General features: G+C 37.8%; 3 pseudogenes across 3 annotated transcripts; 1 reads left to right on the plus strand and 2 right to left on the minus strand.

Moving 5' to 3' along the window:
- Nucleotides 1-812: 812 nt before the first annotated feature.
- Nucleotides 813-7,859, plus strand: LOC147506471 (putative serine/threonine-protein kinase PBL22; annotated as a pseudogene). The gene is made up of 6 exons (XR_015221137.1): nt 813-927; nt 1,064-1,299; nt 1,984-2,119; nt 2,382-2,428; nt 2,657-2,843; nt 3,460-7,859. The product of XR_015221137.1 is annotated as a putative serine/threonine-protein kinase PBL22 (transcript).
- LOC147506472 (putative E3 ubiquitin-protein ligase ARI7 pseudogene) lies at nt 5,680-7,892 on the minus strand (annotated as a pseudogene). Its single transcript, XR_015193766.1, has 2 exons — nt 7,760-7,892; nt 5,680-7,669 (listed from the first exon to the last, which is right to left on the minus strand). The product of XR_015193766.1 is annotated as a putative E3 ubiquitin-protein ligase ARI7 pseudogene (transcript).
- Nucleotides 7,893-10,151: 2,259 nt separating this feature from the next.
- Nucleotides 10,152-12,267, minus strand: LOC147506473 (putative E3 ubiquitin-protein ligase ARI8 pseudogene; annotated as a pseudogene). The gene has a single exon (XR_015193767.1). The product of XR_015193767.1 is annotated as a putative E3 ubiquitin-protein ligase ARI8 pseudogene (transcript).
- Between the last annotated feature and the right edge of the window lie 12,349 nt (nt 12,268-24,616).

Raw genomic sequence — 24,616 nt, forward strand, 5'->3', positions numbered from 1 at the left:
TCTAAATATCATGTAGAAGAGCTACATATGAGGCACACTGATCCTATACATAATATCTTAAAACACATGAAATGTATTAGATACAACTACTTGGTAATATGAGATTTTACAACTGGCACCAATACGTGGAAGAAGGGTCATATATTAAGCATGATTCATACCTTTTTTCAAAACACTCGCGTCAAGATTTCAACTATGGCACTTCCTTTTATTTAGGTGTATCAAGGAGATAACAAAGAAGAGAATAGGATCCCAAAGAATCTTGAATTATAAGTGCGCCATTGCAACCAAAATGATGAACAACTTCAGACTCTACAATTCTTAGTAAGTACGTCATCCCGACCTACTCTCTTTTTATCTTCATGGAACCTTTGTCATCTTCATTCTTAACCGATTCCAAATAAATAAATTTTCATTAAGTATATATGGCATGCAATAAAATTATTAATATCCTTCTCAAATTTCAGAAACTTATAGTCGTATAAAAAAGAGAGGTAGATTGTGGGTTTTAGCTTTTTTAGGGACAAGTTGATAATGGGTTGTACTCCTAAATGGACTGATTTTAAAGGTATGAAACAAATTCCAAGTAACTTTACAATGATCAAATCAAGTACTGCTTTTGTGTGAGTTTGTCATAACATGTCGAAAAGCTCTGTATTTTCATGTTGAGTGCATCTCATTGCCTTTAATTTTGTATTATGAATATGTATTTACAAGAATCGATGGTTTCTTTTTTTGTAAGTCTCACTACAATAAAATGAATAATTTCGAGTGCTCAACAGGTATTCCACTTATGGCTATATCTAATTCTTATGGTGGCATTTGTGGGGTTTATTATTATACTGTTATGGTTTTGCTTATCTCATAACAAGAGCATTTCAAGAACTTCCGAGACTGCATGGCTCTCTTCTGATCCATCTTTTCAAGGCAAGTGCGAATCTTTAATTTTGATTGATAAGACATGTAAAGAGAAAGGAATATAAGAAAACTACTGTTCTATCTTAATTTACTATAAAATGAAGGAAATATGATGTTGATCTTCACCTTTTGTAATTATATGCAGCAGGAAGAAACATTGGGATTGAATTGTCTTTAGCAGAAGGTAAATCTCTTTCTGACTAACGAGATGCCAGATGCTTCATGTTCGAAGAATTGGCTTTAGCTACAAAGAACTTTAGTGAAATTAATCTGATTGGTTAAGGAAAGTTTGGGGAAGTTTACAAGGGTCTGCTTCACGATGGATTGTTTTTAGCCATTAAAAAGCGAGCTGGTGCACCAAGCTAGGATTTTATCATAGAGGTAAGTAGTGCATGTTACTTTCCGGGTACAATTAGTTATAATTAACTTGGAATCTGTGAAGAAATATGTTTAAAATTTCCTACAGTGTTTGAAAATTTGTTTGGGGGTTTAGAAAACTGGTAAGAAAACCGTAAATATTTCCACTCTGAGTTGGGGTTTAGAAAAGCATATACTTCACAATTAGCCAGAAACAATATGCACAATTTTAACGGTTTAAAATGGCATTTCCTGGTTTGGGAGCGCAGCTCTCCTTGCGCTACATATGTTTTTCTTATTATTTGATTTCTTAAAGTATATGCTTCCTATACATCTTCCAGACTGCGTGCAATTTTCCAACTTGCCCAGTTTGTCTTGGAAAGACTAGATTCCTTTGAGCTTTCCAAAGTGTCCAGTGTGAACTCAAGTTTCTTTTTAATATGTATGAGGTTTTGATGTTTGATACATTTCACGTGACCATCAAATAACAAACTGTATCAATATAAGGTTGTATTCTTCCTAGAAATTTTAAAAATCAAATCAAATCAACGTAATATAATGACAATGAATTGTTTGTTTGAGGGAGTCAACAAAAGTTATAAATGATTGACAAGTAATATGTATTATATATTAATGTAACATCAATTACGTCACTTTTTTTCCTTTCTCTTTTTACGCTTGAATGATTGAAACTCGATTTCCTATCAGGTATGCTATCTCTCATCTATTCGGCATCGAAATCTTGTGAATCTTTTGGGTTCTTGCCAGAAAATGGTCAACAAATGCTTATCTATGAGTATATACCTAATGGAAGTATTTCCGCATTACACTTATATGGTAACCGCCCGACCATTTATGTGTTACTATAGCTTATAAATTGGTTATATATCCTGGTTGCTTATATTAAGAATTCGATCTAATCGTTTCGCGAATTTTGTGCTTCATTTGGTATATTTATGTGGATACTTAATTGTTTCTAATCATCACAAACTTCAAAAAGTTTACTGCAGTCCGCAGCTGTTCTTCTGAAATATAGTATATATGCAAATTCAGTCACTTAAGTTTCTTGGTTCTCTTTTTGCGGTAGCAGTCGAATTCTAATAAAAACTACAATTCAAGAATAGACTTTCAATAGCTCTTGGTGCATCTAAAGGTGATCCTATGCAAAACAGAGCACATTGACTGCTTCTCTGGTATTAGTTTTCACTTTTCATAGTCTTAGTAAGCTAAGATATCTAAAGGTCTTTAGTGGATCTCACCAAATTTTTAGTATGCTTCCCCGCAAGACGATATAATATATTCCTTGAAGTCCTCTTTAAGACTTGAAAGGTCTTAAACCGTTGTTACCTGAATGATGCTGCCCTGTTTTATTTCCCTGCAGGATTGGCTCATCTTCATGCCATAACTCCTATTTTGGTGTATAAGAATTTCAAGACGACCAATGTCTTTGTTGATGAAAACTTCATTGCTAAGGTTGCAGATGTAGGGCTTCGCAATGTACTTGGTTGAGTTAACGTTGCGGGTCCATCTCATCGAACAATGGATGAAGACGTGTTCTTTGCTCCCGAGTAATGTTCTTTTCTACAAAATTCTCCATGCATTAGATCATATTTGCATGCTTAATATTTCATTTTTTGCAACATTCTTTGCATGCACCCATAATGCAATTTAATCCCGCCTCCCCCCCCGACTTTTTTTCCAGATAAATTGTATCAATTGATATAATTTGGAAATTACATCAAGAAGATTATATATGGTGATCGACAAGTAGCTAATTTGCCACGCACCCAATCCGCCCAAGTACCAATACACCCAAGCTTCGCATGTATCTTGTAGTCCGAAAGGCCATTTGCCTATTTGCCTCTACTATATCATTTGTATTTTCAAATAATAAAACATTGTGTGTTGTTTAAATTAAGTTAACTGTACCTTGGGCTTGGATAAATGCTCCCAGTGAGTATGCGCTTGCTTTGAGACATTTCGTTCTTAGTTGGGCGTTGTGAGTACAGTACATTAGGTATTAAAGTTTAAACCAATACTCAGTTCAACTCCATAAAGTTGGTTTCCGAGTATTGCAACATCATTATGGTCTTATGTTTTTACTATAAGTGAATAAATGATCATGTACCAAAATCATTTTTTCTTTATAGCTTCTGTTTATGTATCTCCTTTTACTGATTATAGGGTGAAAGAATTTGGGAGATTTTCAGATAGAAGTGATGTATCTTGGAGTATTCCTGTTGGAGTTAGTAAGTGGAAGAGAAGCTTTGTAATCGGAGTCTTCAGAATCTGATAAAAGCTTGGTTGAATGGGTAATTAACCTCTTAATACAATGCTCTTATATGTTCTTAAAAGAGTGATCTTAAGTAGATTAGATAAATCCTCCTCTGATCAGATAATACATTGCTTTAAAATGAATATTTAGAGCTTTTCATGTTCTAATTTTTTTTATAGAATATTATGTAAGTGTATTAAACTTTGGAACATCTAGCTCAATATCAATTGGCAATGAGTGGAGCCGACCCAGGAACACATGCTATTATGCAAGATTTTGAAGTTTATACTTCTGATGTGGGACAATGTCCCGTGGGGCATGACTAGAGCCTAAGTACTACCCAACACATAGACTTTGATTTAGCAGGTAAGATGAAAGGCATGGTTGCTTCGATCGACTGGCCAGAGATACCCAAAAAAAAAGCCTCTCGGCGCAACACCATTGCCAAGGATTGATCCAAGAACTTTACTCATAGGTTGAAGTTGGGAACCAAACAATTTAAACGGCTGTCAGTGTGTCTGCTTAGGCATGATGTCAATTGTAGGTGTGCTCACCCAAATTATATATGTTTACACTCTTCAGTAAATTTTGTTTGACATCGCGTGTATAGCACGTGCATCTTGCTAGTATATATAAAGATAGAGTATCTTGTCAACGTAGGAATCGAAAGAGCTAAATTTTTTTATACAGACGCAACAACTTTTGCATTGTTTAAAGAATCTTGTAATGAAGGTTTTATGGGTATCCTCAAATCATTAAATTAACATGATTTCTCAATTCTCAGTTAAAAGGCCAAACCACCATAAGAAAGAAAATTTTAGAATTAGGATTTATACAAATTAAGCAAAATTTTCGTAATATATCTTCTATCATCTCTGGAGTCTGGGCGATTATTCGACATATTGACTTCCACAATAGACTTTGGTATGTGTTTTTTAATATCGATGGAAAGAAAAAGTAAGTGAACTGGAATTCTGGAAAGTTGCTGAACCCAAAGTCCCAAACCAGTGCGAGAGAGGTATCATGCGTCTCTCTGAGTAACCTTCACAGTATAGTCTTCTTTCGATAATCTGAGGGTACCAGGAGGCGGAGGAGCATATACCTCTTTGAAGTAAGCATGAGATCTGATTATTTCAGTCTCTGTATGTAAACTTAATGACCAAAGATTAATTGCGTTGGTGACCCTAGCAAGATTATAGTGCAATACACACTGTAACTTCTGTCACAACCATCAGTAAATCAACTTTATACTTCCCTTCCATCGCAACCAAGCATTCTTCTGTTTCTCAATACGTGACCGACCTCTACTGAGCACAAGCAGTTGAGCACCAAGACTGGTGTGGCTATAAAGACACATGTAATCCCCAAATTTTTTGTCACTACCCCTAGAAACCTTGTTTTCCATGCAGACAATGTGATTTAGATTATAAAAGCATCACAATCAATGTTCAAACACCACAGAAATATCAGATGTACTAAAGTAACTTGAAACTAAAGTACAATCAAAATTTTAACAAACCAAAAGACGACAATTAAGTCTAGCAGACCAAAGGATAAACAGAACTGAATATAATATTTACAGGAAACAGAAAATACGTAATGTCCCAAAGCGAATCACATAGTAGCTGGCAAGTGTACTGAGCATTACTCAATATCCTCACCCATACTTGAAAATACGGTTCTAGCTTTGTTATCTCATAAAATGCATATTTCATCAGATACAAATGTGTTGGTACCCTATAACTCCTAGACGCAACAAATTCCAATAGATGAGCAACATCTTCCTCAATTTTATTATGGACGAAAAGTAAAACGAAGTAAGGAAGGTTAAAATTATGGTGGTCGCAACAGTATCATTTTCTCCCGCAGTCCTATAAAAGTTGCTTTAGAAAATGTGTGACGAGCACAAAGTACCAACTTCCATAACTAAAGCCATATATCTTAATTGAACCAATTTAAGATTTATGCTTTAGTACTTTCTAGAGCATAATGTAGTAATAAGTCCCACTAAGATATAATGGCTTGAGGTCATACGACCAACAAATGACCTGAATGGATGATACTACCGGGCATTTACGATTAAAGAGTCCACATACCGTAGCAAGTCACAAAAATTGAGAAGTATACGATACAGAAGAATTGCGTTGACGTATTCCCAAAGAGATTTACTTGAACATCTACTTAGGTCTCGTAGATGTAGTGGTACCAAGTCTCAGACACACTATACTGATAAAAAAGAAAGAAACATTGGAATTCTGGTTTACATGTCTAGAGTAAAAATTTGATCTGGTATCCAAAACCCTTTTCAATAGACAGATGAATAATACAACAAAAACATGCTGGGTATTGGATCTCTATGGCACAGTTTTTGTCCTCATTGTTGACGCTTTAATTAAGGAAATTAGAACTATTTACCGGTGCTGCTTGCATATCTGGCAATTGGTGGCAGACTTGCGACTGGGATAGGTGAACTGCACAATCCTATGAGGCTTGGACTTCCTGGCTAATGCCAGCAACACTAGATTTGGATGCTGGTTCCTCGCTCCTCCCACCTTGCAACTCACAATTCTCTCCTAAATCCACATCAGCCAAATCATTCTCAAGTGCTCGGACCAGGTTTGCAAAGTATTTCTTAGTCACACTGGTCAGATTAATTAGCTTCGTACGGAACTCCTGGTAATCTTCCGGTTCCTTAGCATCAAGGAACCTTTTTAATCCCTTCTCTGCACATTCATGAAGACGTTCTAACCAAAACTCAGCGTCGCCTTGAAGGTACTCAAAGAACTGCCTCTTTGCAGGTTCATCTTCAGGTAGGTAATATCCATAGGCATAAGTCCACTTGAGCACGCGCCTGCATTCAATTATTTGTGCCCAGGCTTCTGTTATGAACTTGACCTGTACTTCTGATTCATGGTGTCCGTCACGTATATTGTTAATGTGCACAGTTTCTGCTTGATGTAAATCTGCAACTGCTTTTGTCCTTGATTTATGGTTGGCTTCCCATCTTTCATAGTAGTGAGTATACTTCTCTATAATACTCTTAGCCATCTCCCTTCTTTTCTCTTCTTCATCATACTCCCCCTCTTGCTTTGCTTTCTCATAACGATTACATGCATAGAAACCACCAGTTGCCTCACCATGAGTTTCCCACGAGCCAAGACACAACCAGCAAAACTCGTTTTTACAAGGAGGTGTGCAGGTCATATGCATGCAACCAGCATTTTTCTGAATAGGCCGCTTGCATTTTGGACAAGGCTTGGAATTAGCTAAGATCCAGGTGACATTTTCAGACTCTGCACTATTCTTCAATATCCACGTAGCCACAGTATCACATCCCACTGGACGATGTGTTTCCTCGAGACAATTCCAACAGAAGTTGCACTTGCAGTTGCATGAAACATCATAGCTCCCACTACCAGCGACAAACTCCACAGCATTATCACAGTCTGGCGCAGGGCACCACTTAACATTTGTATTAATTTCAACATATGATCTAAGAAGGTAACGGGAATACTTCTTTTTCTCTTGACCAGAAACCAATTTATCAACTATGTCTTGACCCACGATGGCAGGACACTTGATCTCAGGACATCGCAAAGTTAAACATCCAGGGCCATCATTAATTGAAGTAGTAATGTATCCCTTCCAACACAACTTACAAAACAAATGACCACAAGCAACACTAACCATATCTCGAGGGCAAAAGTCATCAAAACAAATTCTACAATTAATTTTCTTATCAGGTAGATAATAAACGACAGGTTTCACCAAAAGCCCAACTTTCTTCCTCACCTTATCCTCGTCCGCAAACCAATCATCAGTGACGTTGGAAACCCTCCAATTGTATTCACAGAGTAAAACGATAGCAGAATCTCTTGGAAGTGATAGCACAGACTCTACCTCCGTAATAGCTTCGTCTTGGCATGCTTTAATTTCCTCTTCGGTCAACACGGTGTGGTTCTGCCCACAATCTTCGTGGGAAAACTCATCGTCATCACTAGGATAACCCCCTTCTACTACATCATCATCTCCATAATCATATTCAGTTACGTTTTCTTCTTCGTTATTAAAATCCTCAACGGAATCCATATAGTCATCACTTAACTCTTCGGAATCCATCTAAATATTTAACCACCACCAAATATAAAAAATAAATATTTGATGTTTATTTCTATTTAAATATTGATTCGGAAAAGGAAGGGTATTTACCTTTCTAGAAACAACCGTGTTTGAAGTGGGAACGCACGGCAGCCAAGTTGAGTTCTGTTTTTCAGAACAACTACAACTTTCGGCGTTGCCGTGTTTGCATAATAAACAATGATTTTTTTTTTATATATATCAGAACTTTATGGCCTTTTATGGCCCAGGTTTCTTCCGTGGGGGCCACGTTGACCATTTTTTCTAATATAGGGTAGCACCTCCACGTCCGCTTCCATCTATGTTCCCCAAATCAATTGCCACCGAACTATGGAGTGGCCACTGATAAAGAATCCAAAAGGGTTGCTACAAGCCTACAACTAACATACACTACAAATGTTTTTTTGGGAGAATTATATACACTATTGTAACTAGTATATACCCCCGCCCCCCTCTAGATCCTCCCCTGCTTACGTTAAGTTGCGGCAAAACACCAAATATAACGGAATGCGTCAAAACGCTAACCCGCCAACACTATCGGTATAAATTTATTTATTTATAGTGCCAATTTTAACGAGATAGCGTTAAATCTACATGCTAATATTAGTGGCGGGTAGAAGAAATCTAAGCTACATGCCACATTGTGTGGCGGCTAGATTTTTTTTTCCACACTTTTGACAAAAAAAAAAAAATCATGGACGCCATAAGTACTAATGGCTATGAGAAAAACCATTGCTTTTTGGAAATGCAATACACACATACCCCTTTTTTGTGATGAGTGGCTGTGATTCATCTCGCGCACTTTTAATGAGAAAAACCATTGCTTTTGGAAACGCTATTCAGCTAACTTTATACACTATACTATTGTGGTTTGGTTAGACGGCGCTCCAAACCATTGGACTTACTTACAAATCCTAACATTTGAAAAGGTGTGGTTTCATGTTAATTAGGCTTAAAATGGACGCTTAGAGAGCAGAAGTCGAAAATTAACCAAAGGTCAAACTCAATTGAAAACAATGCTCATCAGTTACCAATCATGAACAGCTCAATCATAGCCCACAAGCTAAAGATATCCGACCTCAAAAGGAATCATAGTTCTCCATTATTCAATTGTATAGAGCCATGTATATTTCAATCTTCGTCTAGCTTGCTCTGCTAGAATCCTCAACCCGTGCACTCCTTTAAACCAGGCCTGTCCTAAGTTTATTCGACAAGTAATTAAACCATCTCATGTTTCTACGTTTCTCAACGTACAGTCTACAAATTACTTAAAATATTATCAAGAATAACCACACTCCTACTTCCATCCATCACAAATTATCAATAATGCTTTGGCTCTCACTATAAAAATGGTCGTACCTGTTTTATCTCATAAAAAATGTATGTATCAGTTTAATAGAAATGTGTTGTTGGTAACTTTACACCCTAAACCTCTTAGAAGCAACAAATACGAATATATGAGCAATATCTTCCTCAATATTTCTATCCTTACTGACATGGAAAGTTGCTCTAGAGTATTTCACATTCATTAGATTTAACAACTGATTATTTTGGCATGCAGTCCTACTTAAGTTGCACTTGAAATTTATGACCGGCATAACGGAACAATAGTATATATAGCTTTAGCATTTAATTTACTGAGTTCATATGATCTTATAATATAAGTAAATGGAAGCAACTGACTACCAGGCATTCACAAGTAATTAAAGACTCAAAGGTCTAACTTGCATAAGTATATGATATGGAAGAGTTGAAAACTTGCAATGACAATTTCCTACAGAGAACAGGATGAAAATTCACTTAGGTCTACTAGTACGGACCTGAATCTTGAATGATCATTGCAATAAGAAACTCCCCTCCTTTTTAAGTTGGAAGGAGAGAGTTAAGGTTACCATGGATGAGCAATTACCTTTATAGTGGTAAACGGTAATGGCCACTACTCACATTGTCAGTCATCATATCTTACCCAAGTGCGCGGTCAAAAGAAAATCTAATCCATTATTGCGCAGGAATTGGATAGACAAGAACTTGTTAAGAAACATAGTGTAAGATACCTGAGACAGATTAAACTCACACAAACTAGCTCGGAAGAACCAACAGATAAATCATAAATATGAACTGAAATGAAGAGACTGGGAAAAACGCTTGGTTAACAACAACGAGAGTTCGAGACGTTATACTGTATACCATGGTGACTGTGCTTGTCATCAAGTAAAAGTTTGCTACCAATGTCAGCACTTCAAAAATGAAAATGTAGAGTTACAACAGAGAGTCAGTACTTACAAGCACTCACCCTGGCCCTTAATACGCAGTACTTAACATGGACAATCAAGATTTGTTCTGCAGTTTTTAGCTATATTTAATTATTTAGCATAGCCGCTATCCACGATTTGAAAGTAGACGATGTATCCTGTTGGATAATTTAAAATAAACGGCACATTCATTCATATTGTCACATCTTGGATTATTAAGCTAATTCAGAGTCTCGGAGACAATATATTGATGAGAACGAAAGAAATATTGGGAAATTCTGATTACATATGTGAAAACAAGAACTTGATCAACTTGATCTGATATCGGAAAAACCATTTCAATATACAGATGAATAATACAGCTAAACTCGTCAGCGTTTGATCTCTATGGCACTGTTTTTGTCCCCAAACTGTCGACGCATTAATTAAGCAGGAGAGTCGAGCCCATTTATCGGTGCTGGATGTACATCTGGCAAGGATAAGTAATCCTAAGAGCTTTGGTCTTCCAGGCTGATGCCAGCACCACTCGGGTTATTTCCTCACCCATCCCACCTTGCAACTCGTCATTCCATCCCAAGCCATTTGCGCTATCTGTCCACATCACCCAAGGTCATTCCATTCTCCAGTGCTCGGACCAGGTTTGCAAAGTAATGCTTAGTCACCCTCGTCAGATCAGTTAGCTTTGTACGGAACTCCTGGTAATCTTCCGGTTCCTTAGCATCAAGGAACCTTTTTAATCCCTTCTCTGCACATTCATGAAGGCGTTCTAACCAAAACTCAGCCTCACCTTGAAGGTACTCAAAGAACTGCCTCTTTGCAGGTTCATCTTCAGGTAGGTAATATCCATAGGCATAGGTCCACTTGAGCACGCGCCTGCATTCAATTATTTGTGCCCAGGCTTCTGTTATGAACTTGACCTGTCCTTCTGATTCATGTTGTCCATCATGTATATTGTTAATGAGCACAGTTTCTGCTTGATGTAAATCTGCAACCGCTTTTGTCCTTGATTTATTGTTGGCTTCCCATCTTTCATAGTAGTGAGTATACTTCTCTATAATACTCTTAGCCATCTCCCTTCTTTTCTCTTCTTCGTCGTACTCCCCCTCTCGCTTTGCTTTCTCATAACGATTACATGCATAGAATCCACCAGTTGCCTCACCATGAGATTCCCATGAACCAAGACACAACCAGCAAAACTCATTTTTGCAGGGAGGTGTGCAGGTCATATGCATGCAACCATCGTTTTTCTGAATAGGCCGTCTGCATTTTGGACAGGGCTTTGAATTAGCTAAGATCCAGGTAACGTTCTCAGATTCCGCACTGTTCTTCAAAATCCACGTAGCCACAGTATCACATTCCACTGGACGATGCATTTCCTCAAGACAATTCCAGCAAAAGTTGTGTTTGCAATTGCAGGAAACATCATAACTCCCACCCACAAACTCCACCGCATTGTCACAATCCGGAGCTGGGCACCACTTAATTCTTTTTTTAACTTCAACATATGATCGAAGCAGGAAACGCAAGTACTTCCTCTGCTCTTCATCAGAAACTAATTTATTCACCAACTCCTCACCCACAGCAGCAACACACTTAATCTCAGGGCATCTCATTGTTAAACATCCAGGGCCATCATTAATTGAAGTAGTAATGTATCCCTTCCAGCACAACTTACAAAACAAATGACCACACGCAACACTAACCATATCTCTACGAAGAAAATCATCAAAACAAATTCTACAATTAACTTTCTTACCCGCAGGCGAATAATAAACAACCGGTTTTTCCATTAACCCGACCTTCTTGCGCACCTTCTCTTCATCCGCAAACCAGTCATTGTTTACAGTATCAACATCCCAATTGTACTGGCACAACAATATAGTAGCTGATGTTTTTGTTATATTAAGAACAGACGATAATTCTGTAACATCTTGTTCTTGGAGTTGTCTAATATCAGCTTCACATAAAGCTGTGTGGTTCTGCCCGCAATCTTCGTTGTTACCATAGTCCTCCTCCTCCTCACTAACATATCCCCCTATGTCATTATTGTTATCGTCCTCCTCACAAGGATATTCCCCTTCGTCATCACTTCCTCTTGCAGAAACCATTTCCTCGTCTTCGTTACTGAATTCTTCTTCGTCTGTGACCATGAGATAATCAGCTTGGTCTTCGAAATCCATGATGAATCATACACACCTGTAGATATATATATTTAGATTGAGAGCCCAATAACGTGTTTTCCTATTCAATTTTGTTACGGAAACGCAATTAGAAAGAAACACGACTTTTTCCGAAATGGTAAACACGGTTATGGAGCAAATTTGTAACATGAAAAACTATTTTGGGCTTATGGCACAATAACTTATTTCAGTATTTAGAGGTTTAGCTGTAGGCCCAATGTTAGGCCCAATTTTATTAGGTAGCCGCCTCCACGTCAGCTTCCACCTAGCCACCATGGTGATAATGTGAAATACATTTTTCCTCGAAAAACCAACGACCCTGCCGAAACCATCACCAATGTTGGCTTAATTAGAATTCCAGATGCTGGCCTGTCTTAACTCTGAAGTATCTAATCAAGTTGCTATGACGGGTACACTTATTATTTGGATAACGTTGGTTTGCATTGCAATACACACAGATACGCATCTCTATGTAAATCAATTATTAGAACTTTTAACACATCAAGAGATTCAAATAGTAAGTCAAATAAGTGAGTCCGTGTAGCATTACTAGAGTATTAGTGAGTTGCAATGAAAACAAATTGGGCATTACATTTATAGAGTTGCAGTGGAAAGTATGAAAATGTACATTAAACATTTAAACTTCCATATACAAAATTGATTATTGTATTGCGTTTATTATTTTTAATTTTTACACGTTTTTTTTCTCAATGTCATTTTACTCTGAACTTCGAAGGTTTAAGTCAGGTGATGCCATTGTCTACAATGCAAATTTGATTTTGTGCTCTGCGAAAAAATCTGGATACAAATCTGACTATGCAATAAAAAATGACTCAAAGCAGAGATGAACGTCCAACAAATAGGAAACAAAAAGACTCATCAGAGCAACAATGAATGTGGCACTGCGCATTAAATTTCAATGCAGTATGACTATGCATTGACAAAGTTCATATCAGAGTAAACTCCACTCCGCATTCACTTACCAAAACAGTTAGACGTCCAAAAAATGAAGGTGTTTGTTACTGCCGGACCCCATATTGTGTTGGGCAGACCCAAAAACTAAAACAATTATTACAAATATATGTCATTGGTCCAAAAGTTGTTTTGTGTTGGGCACCTCCCAAACCAAAGTAAATTTGACTTGTTGCAATCTTTTCAGCCCTTCTATTCTATTCTCTTCTATTCTCTTATCTTCCACCATCAAAAACCATAAACCCTTAAACCCTTAAACCCTAACACTAACACTAAACACTAATGGAAGAGCTCAACCCTATTTTAGAACATGAAGATGACGAAGAAAATGTAATGCATCATGACCACATTCAAGAAGAAAATGTAGAACAAGTTCCAAGTTACCCCAACCCTATTTTAGAACATGAAGATGACGAAAAAATGTAATGCATCATGACCCCATTCAAGAAGAAAATGTAGAACAAGTTCCAAGTGACCCTATTCAAAAAGAAAATGTAGAACAAGTTCAAAGTGAAGAAAATAGAAGAATGGATAATGATATATTTAATAAGAATAAGGTAAATCTAAATTAAACGTAATTATGCATGTAGTAATTATTTATGTGTACAGTGATTATACATGTAATAATTATGCATGTAGTAATTAAACGACCCGGCTAGGTCGTTTGTATTTCACACCAAATGGTCTGGTCACACCGTCTAGACTGTGTGTCCAAAACGATGTGGCCATGTCGTTTGGCATATGGACTAAAAAAATTTGCCGGTGTGGGCACACTGTTTGAACTTAGTCCCAAACGGCATGGCCACATGGTTTGGGACCTAGTCCAAACGGTGTGACTATGTCGTTTGGGATTTGAACTTGGAAAAAAAGACTTGTCTGTTTTTTTGCCACTTGAACGGTGTGGCCACACAGTTTGGAGTTAGTCTCAAACGACATGGCCACATCGTTACTTCCAAACGATGTGGCCATGTCGTTTGGGATTTGAACTTGGAAAAAAAGACTTGTCTGGTTTTTTGCCACTTGAATGGTGTGGCCACACCGTTTGGACTTAGTCTCAAACGACATTGCCACACCGTTTGGGGTGTGGCCATGTCGTTTGAGATTTGAACTTGGAAAAAAGACTTGTCTGCTTTTTTGCCACTTGAACGGTGTGTCCACACCATTTGGCCATGTCATTTGGGATTTGAACTTGGAAAAAATATGAAGTTCTGTTTTTTGGAATCTCTAACGGTGTGGCCATTTCGTTTTAGGATTTGAACATAGAAAAACACAAACAACGGTAAATGGTGTGTTTGTCGCATTTGGTACTTAAGCCAAACATCAATTAACAACTGTTCTTTATTTAGGATCATTTGGTGTGTTTCGAGAACTCTAGAAACTCGAATGACGTGGATGATGTTCAACCGCTTTCAATGGATACAACAGAAATATTTACTACGGAAGAGGTACATAGTAGGCATTGTTTTCACTTGTTTTTATTTTCTAAATGAAATTATATTAGTTTATTGATTGTTGTTTTCTTTCATATATTTAGGTATTTCATACACGTAATGACATAATTGGTTGGGCAACTGCTCGGGGAAAACAATGTAATGTGGTTGTGGTAATTGGGAAGTCGCAGAATGCTAACGAGAACCGAGTACCAAGGCTGGATTTAGATTGTGAGAGTTCAAGCGTGTATCGTTCACACAAAAAAGCAAAGAAAACTAATAAGAGAAATACGGGAACCAAGAAACGTGGATGTCCATTTAAGTTAAGATGTATTTTCCAACGCGGCACTATTGATAGTTGGAAAATTGTCATTCTTAATGGTGTTCACAACCATCCATTAGCGAAGACCCTTGAAGGACATGCATTTGCTACTCGACTGACTGTTCCACAATTCGAGTTCTTGTCAGAGATGACTCAAAATGGAGTTAAGCCTAAAGAAGTTTTGAAGTCCATCAGACATAGGTTTCCTAATAACCTATCTAGCATATATCAAGTCTACAATGCCAGACACAAGGTGAGGACATTGGATATGAACGATCACTCGCAAATGCAGAGATTGCGTGAGTTGTTAGCAGAAAACCATTATTTCGAGGAGGTGTGAGAGGGATATGAATCTGGGATGAGATAACGGGATTATTATGGGCCCATCCGGACGGTGTTAAAATGGCTCGGACTTTTCCAAAAGTTTTCATCATAGACGCAACCTACAAAACCAATAAGTATTGGTGGCCTTTTATACAGTTTGTGGGGGTGACTTCAACCCGGAAGTCTTTCACGCGGTCTGTCAAGTGTTGCTCCAATCCAAACAAATGATAGACTATGAGTGGGCTTTGCGTCGGTTTAACGGTTTCTTTGGGTGAAGAAAGGCCATCTGTGATCGGATCGGCGGGGACTTGGCCTTGATGAGTGCCACCGATATTGTGTTTCGACGCCAAGCACAAGCATCTCGTAGATGGCATATCTCTATGTGCGTCCTTCATAAATGCAATGATTTTTTTCCCACCACAGAACTTGTAGATAAAGGCCAGTTCTCGTGGAACACTGTAGTGAAATCAAGGACTGAGGATATCTTCAACCGTAGAATACTTTGGAAAAACACTATAGGGTTGAGTACTCCAATTTTGTTAGTTATCTGCGAGAGACTTGGTTGCCTTACAAGGATCGATTCGTATGTTGTTGGACAGATCAACACATTCACTTTGGGAGTACAACGACCAATAGAGTCGAAGGGTCTCATGCTTAGGTTAAATGTGTTCTAGGAAATACAAATAGACATGATTTTCTAAGTATGTTTTACTAGATCCACCCGATTTTAGAGATCCAGCTGTCTGATATTAGAGGTATGTTTGAGAAGAGTCTGATTATAACCCAGCACCACCACCAGATTCCTTTATTTCGTGAACTCAGAAACCTGGTCTCAAGAAAATGTTTGGACTTGCTTTATGAAGAACTAGATACCCGTGTAAGCCGTGCTGCTAAGGACTCTGAGTTCATTTGTGGGTGTTATTTGCGCACTGGTTATGGATTGTCATGTGCTCACAAAATCATTGAACTTCAAAAGCAAGAACGTTCCATATCTTTGAGTGCTATCGATCCCTTTTGGAAAACTCTGTCTATTTTTCCAAGTGTGTCGGTGGGTGTTGGTCCCGATTGTAGACCTTCCGATGGATATGTTTATGAAAATGTATGAAATGGCTTCCCGAAGAGCAAAGGGTTATGGTTAGGAAACTTATGGAGATTGCCGTGCGCCGAGTACATGGCTAGAACCACCTCATGAGGAGGCGAAAACCAAAGGTCGGCCTAAGGGTAGCTGCAAGAGAAAGCTTCCAACTGAGGATGAAAACTCTTCAAAGCGAGATTCATCTGGTTTTGAACATTTCCAACATGAGCATGAAGAGTGGGTCTCGTCGCAACAATCAGAATGTACGCCAAATTCCAAGCCTTCTCATAAAACACCCACACCATCGAAATACGCTACTCCAAACCCACCTGCAGAGAAGTCTTCTCCGAAACCACCTTTGCCACCAAAAAAATCACACCACGGAATAACTCTTCTCAAAAATCACCTTTACCACCTAAAACAACCACACCACATAATAACTCTTCTCAAAAATCACTTCAAAAGTTAGACATTGGCATCTTGAGGGGGCCGAAACTATTACGGTTTAGATATTCTAAAAGAACTGCACAAATATATTGTTAAAGTGGATGACCCTGTGGGTGATGGCAATTGCGGGTATAGAGCAATGTGCATTGCACTGGGAAGAAGTCAAGAAGAGTGGCCGTGGATGAGAAATGAGTTGTTACAAGAACTTAATGACAACCTCCCCCTATACTGTACATTGTACACTCACAGTGAGATTAGGTACGTGAAACCTACAATTTCCCATGAATGCGGTTGGGCACCCCTTGGTAAGTGTATGAGCATGCCCTTTGCTGGATATCTATTTGCTTCGAGATTTAATGTCGTCCTCGTACATTTAGAAAGTATGTACTGCCATCTTATTTTGCCACTGAGAACCCAAGCAAATCCTAAGAGAGTAAAGAAAGTGTTGGGTACCGCTTACGTACAGGGATGTCATTTTGTCCATGTTGAACTTGTTGATGATTGTCCGGTTCCAAAACCGATGCGAAGATGGCGTAGATCGAGCTCGACACTTAATTGCAGATAGTTGGGATACTGCATTACATGCAAGACAAGCGCAATTTACGATATTGAACATTCCCAATTTAGTATTGGAAGACGAGCATACTAATGATGGGTCCGAAATACGAATAATAGATGTTGACTAGGAATAAGTCTATGTAATTAATGTTCATGTGGTTAGAATTGTAATTTGGTTTTTGATACAATTTTCTTAAATTTGATGGTATTTTTTTGTCGAATTAATTGTATGGATGTATGTATGTTTGTTTGATTTTGGAAAAAATGACTTTTGGGATTTGAACTTGGAAAAAATGACTTCGCTGTTTTTTTGACTCTTGAACGGTGTGGCCACACCGTTTGGATTTAGTTCCAAACAACATGGCCACACCGTTTGGTTCAAATCCCAAATGGTGTGGTCATGTCGTTTGGGATTTGAACTTGGAAAAAAAGACTAGCTTGTCTGTTTTTTTGCCACTTGAACAATCTCGAACGACATCCCACACCGTTTGGGACTTCCCAAACGGTCTCGACGCGACATGGCCAAAAAAGGCTTGTCGTTTTTTGCCACTTGAACAGGTCCCCACAACGGTGTGGCCATGTTTGGACTTCCAGACTAAAACTTGGAAAAACAAACAAAGACTTGTCTGTTTTTGCCACTTGAGCGGTGTGACCACACCGCTTGGATTTAGTCTCAAACGACATGGCCACACCATTTGGACTAGGTCCCAAACGGTGTGGCCATGTCGCTTTTTAGACTAAAACTTGGAAAAAATTGACTTGTTTGTTTTTGCCTCTTGAGCGGTGTGGCCACACCGCCACACCGCTCAAGAGGCAAAAAAACAATGTTTCGTGTTTTGGCAATTTATCAATGTTTTGGCAAAAAAACGGTGTTTTGGCATATTGGCAACAAGATTATATAAAACGAAACAAAATACAAGAACTCGTGTGAAAATTTAATTCATGTAAGTTCCATTCTCAGTTAACCCTCACATAAACAACAATGAGCACTTGTTATACAATATCATCTAACTTCAAATATTAACATGTAACAAAAAAAAAAAATGCACTAAACATTACGTTACGCATTAGATTATTAATAGAGTTATCTTAAGCTTAATATATCAAAGCAGGGACAATTTGAACTCTTTCAGAACTCTATGAGCAAACTAAACACTAGCATGCACACATAAAATTGAGAACTGACAAACAAACCATTCACATAACCAACAAGAGTAACTTACATCATTCTCTTCCAACACAAGATAACCACTTACATGAAAAAACTAAACAACTCAGTTATCAATCTCTCTTCAACTTCTCCACATAAAAACACTAGTACAAGACAGACCAAGGATCTAAATAAACATCATCAAAAGACTGTCTCTATAACACAACAAGACTTCCAACAAGACTGCCAATGCTCAACACACTAAACCCTAAACTAACCAAACTCAACATTGCTAAATCCAATGCTCCTTAACGATATCGTCCGCCAATGAACTTGCACCGGGTCAAATTGTATGCCTCCATGAACTCGTTCCGTACATCGTCTGGAATTGCAGTCCCACCCAATTGCAGGCCTTGATTAAGCAAACGAGAAATTTCATTGACGACGGGGTGTTGTCAAAATTAAAATGAAAAACTACATTAGTATATACATTTACATTTATAAAATACCAAAAAAAAAAAAAAAAAAAAAAACTAACGTTGTAAGGTATTAACTCACCAGATTATGATATAAAAGACTCTGTAGGGAGTAGTGATTAAGATGATCAGGGTTTATCATTCGAATATGACTATTGTTTTCGTACCAACTCATGTATCTACTAACACACTCCCATGGATAAGACGGAATGGGTCATCGATATTCAAGTTGTATAAAGTGATTATGTCATTTACTCTAATAGGAAGACAATATTAAATTTCACATCGTACCCGCGTCCAAAAGTAGTTCGCGTCGAGGTCTTTGGTCTTAGGGGATCTGAAGGTACAAACTGCATATGACCCAACTGACGCACAACCCTCGAAACATTGTATTGCTCGACATTATCAAGAAAGCATATAAATCCCTCGAAAAATGCTATTTCATCTACTGGCCGTGTAGCTCGGACTTCAGTATAGGGATACCATTCAACCTGTCAAATAGCATATGATCGAGGAAATTAATCATTAACCACATACTAATAATATCAATTAATAAATAAAACTATTTATATACAAAAAAATGCTTACATTGGTACAAGTCATATTATCAATCATCATCGCGGGTATGCTTCAATGCAAATTGTTGTGCTAGCATAAAAAGATCGAAAGTAATGAAAGTACTTATGAGTACGCGACATGCTCAACTGATAGTCATCGTTTGGGAATGACCTGAACACTGGGAAGTACTCATAAATCCATGCCTAGATTAATATAGACACCCAGTTAATATTGTAATAGATAGATAAAATTGACATTGAAAAGAAAAACAAAAAAACTAATACCTGTAGGAGAGTGAAATAGCCTGAAACACCCTTCACCTTGGCACTTGTGGCAGTCCCAAGACCCCTGTACAAGTAAGTCAGTAAGGCTGCATCCCACGTGTAGTCTTTGATCTCGGCAAATTTCATAAGTAGTCTCAGATAACAAACGGGAACTGCAGTTCCAGACGTGTCGGTGAAGGCGATACATCCAAAGAAAAACAACAAATAAGCTCTCATAGCAAACCGCAACTCTTTTTGGGTTGACGCCTTCTTCACAACAACCCCATTTTCATCCCGTAAATCTTTATCCGTTACCTTCCCAGCAAACTGCTTCATCAAGAAATCCATCCTAACTTTGGAAGTGAACTTATTGGATATCATCTCCGCATCTATCTTGTCCATGGGTATGCCAAGACCTTGGTGGAGGAGTCTTTTTGTCTGTTCTAGGGTCAAATCAGTGTCCCCAGTCACTGCTTTGCCTCTGATCGGAACTCCTAAGAGTTGGAAAATATCATCCAACGTGATTGTCATCTCGCCCTACAGCATATGAAACGTATTGGTCTCTGGATGCCACCTCTCCACAAACGCAGAGACCAACACAGGATCCTGATGCCTATATACACCTAAGACCAGAGCACATAAGCCGGTCCTTTGAAGCTCCACATGAAAATTAGAACAGTTTGAACACTCTTCGACGATATCCCATTGTACCAACTTGTTGAGGTGCCCATGACACTTCAACACCCCTCGCTCCGCCTAAAACTACAAAAACTCAGTATTAATGTGTGCACAAGGTTTCGTAATACAAAATTTAAATACTAATAGACAATATATGATAATATTACCTGCCCCTCCCAAATATCGCGAGCCACGTGCACCGCATAGTCATACAATAGATGTGACACACGAGGGCCACCTCCATAAACACCTCTCTGGAACTCCAAGTCATTGTTGGACTTTCTCACAATATTCACTGGAGGTACAGGTATAGGGACTTCAGGGACCTCCTCCTCCTCCTCCTCCTCCTCTGTGTCCTCCTCATCGTCATCATTATCCTCTTCTGCATCATCAACACCCTCTTCGTCATCTTCTTCACTATCAGCATGACTTACAACTACACTCTTCCCACGATCCATATTTACGTCATCGTCATCTACATCTAAATCTAAATCTAAATCTAAATCTAAATCTACATCTACATCTAGATCACTCAGAATTGTCCCCTTTCTTCTCTTTTGATTTCCTAACTCTACACCACTTACAACATTACTGGAATCATCGGCTTTCCTATCCCCTCTACGAACTGATGCCGAGGTGGTTGTTCCCCTTCCTCTCTTTTTCTCAGGCTCCTCATCGCGACCCTAACTACTACTCCCCCCACCTAACAACTTTTTAGCACCCGTGAAAACACTTTTTGCTACATTCTTCACATTCACATTCTTTGTTCGAGGCATTGCTACAAAATAAATAGGAGTTAAAAATAAGACATTCAACTAATTCAAATTGTTGCAATACCAACGTGAAAAAACAAAAAACGAAATAAGGCGGTGTGCATGCCAATTTATATCTAAGGTGTGTAGTTCCCATACGATCAATATTTGTGTAGTAAATCAAGCAATCTTAAACAGGTGATGTGCCTAGCTATCTGTTAAACTTACAAGTAATATGCTTAAAATGGCTACAATACTACAAGTTGATTTCTCACTTCTCTAATGATCTAAACCAATATTTTCCACAACACATGTTTGTTTAACCAATAACCTACTAGAACTACTTCTCAAGTAATGAACTAGACCATTTCAAACTAATATTGATCAAACACCCAGATATGTACCAAAAAACAATTTCTAAATCAATAAAACCTAAATACGAGAAGAGTAGTATTGGTATGAACAATTTCAGCTATCTAGGCAAACTATACTCCTCTACTAAATCCCCCCTCCACACACAAACAAAAAAAAACCCAATCTAATTCAACCAATATAAGTGTTCGTTCACTATACTTATTTGTTCCATAATTTCATATAGCCGGTAAGCCGGTACCAAGCATGGAAGCACAATTGTGACAACAATATCCCTCTCATGCATGCATGCATGATGATGTTTCCAGTGGGCCTTGACACCGAGCACCTATCAATTTCAAATACTAGGTAATATTTGCAAAACAGAGCATTTTTTAGTGGAAACCTCTTAGATATGAAAAATGCTTTAATGAATGATTCTTTTTTATATTATAGTTAAATCGATTGAAATATAAATGTCAGGAGAGGAAATAGCAATTTGTACACCATGTGAGATTAAATCACCTCACCTTATTCAAATTGAGCTACTGGAGAATCAAAGACACTACTCTTCCCAATAAAAATCTGAACATGTTTTAAAAAAGATATCTTGTAAGAAACAAAAGAGGAATAACAGAATCAAGAACAAAGTAATGCTAGAAATAAACTTGAATCCCAAAACCTAATAGACGAAAATCACCAAATTCCAAATAAAACAGTTTTTGCTTCTTTTCTTGCCTCCTCCATGCATGAATATGGATTTGGTGGTGACCTCATGAATGCCTAAGGTATGTTGACTCTCCCAACCCAGATTTATTCAAGATATTCTTCTTAAACCACAAACTTTCTTTTGAAAATACCCCCAACAGTTTTAATTGATTCATGAAGGTCTCATAGCTACATTTCAATGCATCTCTAGGTTTGTAGCATGCGAAATCGACTAGGAAAACTTTGTGAGAATGACTCATGTAAAACTTTAAAGCCGCCATGGAGATAATGAACATCGAAAAAAGAAGCACATTTGTAAAACGAAAATAGTCGACGCGGCATAAGAGAAAGACAATATAAGAGCTGAAGCTCGATGGGGAAAATGAAAGGGCCATAATCTCACGAGTGGAGGAATGAAGAAAGACCAACATCAAAGGGGAACAACTGTCGATACTCGATCTTAAGTCTCTAACTCAAAAACTAATGAATATGAACTGAGTGTAGAAGCTATTAAAGTCACAGTTGTATACATAGCACATCAAGATCAATAAGCCAGAGAAAACTGTAGAGTCGAATGCATCTACTTTGTACATATATAGCAAGAGGCATTATAGAAAAATTGCTATCAGTTATTAAGTTGGATTCGAGCATATGGCATAGATGCAAGTTAAATGCAGCCACATGGTCTTGAGTTTGAGGCAAGTACAGTGTCGGTGATACACATTAATGAATTTTGGCGTCTCTCTTGCTAGTTTGGGACGTCCAACATAAACTAAAATGTCAAAAACTTTTAATCTTTTGTACTTGCATGATCTTCATGGCAAATTTTTAGTTGGAAAGAAGCCTTATGACCATGCACGAGAGTACCAGGGTAGGACGGTAGGTAGTCGGGGGTCGGGACCTTAATTAGTTTAGTTAAGCGTCACACTCCTACTATGATTTGCATGTACAAAATGGGTGCCTAGAATTCAAAAGAATTGAATCAAACATAACATTATATATATAAAAAAAAAGATAGAAAGATAGAACAGTTACCTGAAACAGAGCTATATAAGTAGTATAGTTTCAAAGACGCCAACAACTTAGAACAGTTTCTTTCCTTTCTCTGTGCTAAGGAAAGCAAGCAGTACTCCAGTCGATATGGCCTCAAATAAAAATCTAGTGATATTAATAGGAGAGACAATAAGTTCATAACTTCATTGCTTGATTTAATGATTTATTTATTTTGAATCATTCATCTCTTATAAATCCAATCAAGTAAACAAACAAAATATCTTCAATTAATAATTCAATCCCACTTAAATGTTTATAAAGCAAACAAATATCAAACAAACCCATAGCAATGCCAATTAGATTAAAAATGCAAAAAATCTTTTTCCATTAATATGATGGAAGAAACTAAAAATACAAAAGATTAAACTAACAAACAAATATAAGCTAGCCATTTCTTCTGGGCATTAAAAATGTTAATACGATATATAGCAAATGACAAAGAACCACAACGATTTTGAAATCACTTTTGCTCTTTCTTAAAGCCACCTATAAAGACTAGCCCAAGCCCCACTACATATCACGAACGAAGTGGAAAAACAGACGTAGCAATTTCTAGCTAGACACCATAATTTCATGAGTTACAACTACTGCTCATAATTTCATGAGTTACACCATAATTTCATAATTTCAAGTTAAAATAACATAGGAACAGAGCATTGCAGAGAACATATATTCATAAAGTGATTGAACAACTTTATCAAGGCCCTACTATTCCCATCGACAAACTGGATTATCTGATTATGAAATCCCACGAAACTAACAATTAGGTACAAGATAACATACACACATTCGGGAAAGATTCAAACAAACAAACAAAAAAAATCGCGTTTTTAGGATCTTACCTTTAGAAATCGAGTGAGAGATGCTATTCGAGTGTTTGAAGAGAAGGGATGATTCTGAGTGTTTGTGGGTTTTTGGTCGAGCGCGAAATCGAGGGTTTGAAGCAGAAATTGCGAAATGGAAATTGAGTGTGTGTGGGTTTGTGGGGTTGCCGGTTTATTGGTATTTGGTTGGGGGGGTGTATGGTTTATGAGTTACGCCCAACACAATGGGCAGACCCCGGCCCAACTTGGGGTCTGACCTACACAAATTGGGGTCTGGCAGTAACAGGACCCAAAATTAAAGACTCAAACTAAAGTTGATATGTATTGAGAAAAATCTAAGCAAGGTAGACTTATCACTTATGCATGCTTTCACTTACTTGGACCGTCATACATCCACAAAGACTCAAAAGCAATGATGAATGGAATGTTCCGTTGAAAACAAAAATCATCAAGGTAAAGCGTGCATTTACTTATCGGCCAGAACGGCAGAACCACCAGTCAAAAAATGTGATCGACCATTTGACATCACCTATTTTTAAGTTGCATAACTTCACCA

This window comes from Coptis chinensis, chromosome 4 (assembly GCF_015680905.1).
Source record: "Coptis chinensis isolate HL-2020 chromosome 4, ASM1568090v1, whole genome shotgun sequence".
Lineage (NCBI taxonomy): Eukaryota > Viridiplantae > Streptophyta > Magnoliopsida > Ranunculales > Ranunculaceae > Coptis > Coptis chinensis.